A 1500-nucleotide genomic window follows, 5' to 3' on the forward strand; every position below is an offset into this window, starting at 1 on the left:
AATTTGAGGGCAAGCGAGGCAGGGGTAGGCCCAGAACAACATACTTAGAGAACCTAAACAAATGGGTAATAGGGAAAGATCAGGGAAACGTTGCTTTTTGAGAGCATCCGAGCAAAGGAATGAATGGAGAACCATGATCGCCGATGTCTGTCGCAGATCTGGCACTGGATAATGATGACTCTCTTGTAACGCCCTTTAGTTTAAGTAGAATCTAGAGGTTTTACGGCGCTCGCAACTGCATAAAGTCATATGAGCACCAAGGGGTGGCTGTCAACAGAGACGACCAAACTGGGATTCAGACTTACTCTGCTCACCTCTCTAGCCTCAACAGAACAAAGTCTGCTTCGACTATCAAGGCACCCCGGAAATAGCTGCCCACAAGAGAGTGACAAACATACAAAAGAAGTAGAGGAAAATTACGTAGTGAAAATGAGGAAAGAAAAAGCAGCTGTTCATCGAAAGGTTGTTACGGCACAGTGTGAGCATGGCATTGATATAATATCAGCCCATTTACAATTATACTGTGCATAAGAACATATTAATGTCCCACCTTTTGGAATGTCCTAAACACAATTCAGTGTGGGTGGTTGGCGGCGGGTGCCCTGGTGTGGTTTGCCCCTTCTTTCCTATCAAACAGCTATCGTCCTTATATTCTCTCCTCCTCCTTTTGCTCTTGTAACACCTCTAATCTACGGCACTTCTATGACCTTATTGTGTTGCAAGTGTCGTAAAAGTCTTACTAAAACTAAAAAAGACAATTCGGTCAGTTGCACTGCCCTGGTTGCGAAATAAAGCGTCAGAAGTACGCAGCAGTTTGGTCCCGTAGTATGTATAACACTTCTTTTTTTTTCTTTTTCTTTTTGTTGTTTTTTTTGTTGTTGTTGACCACCTCCCCTTTCTTCATCTATCTAGGTCTAGATAGTTGCACATTTGTTTGAGATGCTACGTTTTTGCAGCGTTTGCCTTCACCGGGGTGCAAGGATGTCCCGGCCTGAGTGAAGTGTGAAGGGCAGTGTGTGGGGAGGTTGTGTGGGGAGGTTGTGTGTGGGGTGGTTGTGTGTGGGGAGGTTGTGTGTGGGGTGGTTGTGTGTGGGGAGGTTGTGTGTGGGGTGGTTGTGTGTGGGGAGGTTGTGTGTGGGGAGGTTGTGTGTGGGGAGGTTGTGTGGGGTGGGGGATGACGTCATTGCGGCCTGACAAGGTCAAGGGGTGGTCAAGCAGGTGGGCAGTTTAGTGTTTACTTCTGTATGGTAGTTTAGTGTCCCTTCTCCACACACTGTCTCTTTCTCTCTCTTTCTCTCTCTCGCTCTCTCTCTGTCTCTCTCTCTTTCTATTTCTCTCTCTCTTTCTCTGTCTCTCTGTGTCTCCCCCCCTCTCTCTCTCTCTCTCTCACTCTCTCTCTCTCTCTCTCTCTCTCTCTCTCTCTTTCTCTCGCTGTCTCGCTTTCCCCACCTCTCTCTCTCTCTCTCTCTCTCTCTCTCTCTCTCTCTCTCTCTCTCTCTC

This window comes from Aplysia californica, unplaced genomic scaffold (genome assembly GCF_000002075.1).
Source record: "Aplysia californica isolate F4 #8 unplaced genomic scaffold, AplCal3.0 scaffold00290, whole genome shotgun sequence".
Classification (NCBI taxonomy): domain Eukaryota; kingdom Metazoa; phylum Mollusca; class Gastropoda; order Aplysiida; family Aplysiidae; genus Aplysia; species Aplysia californica.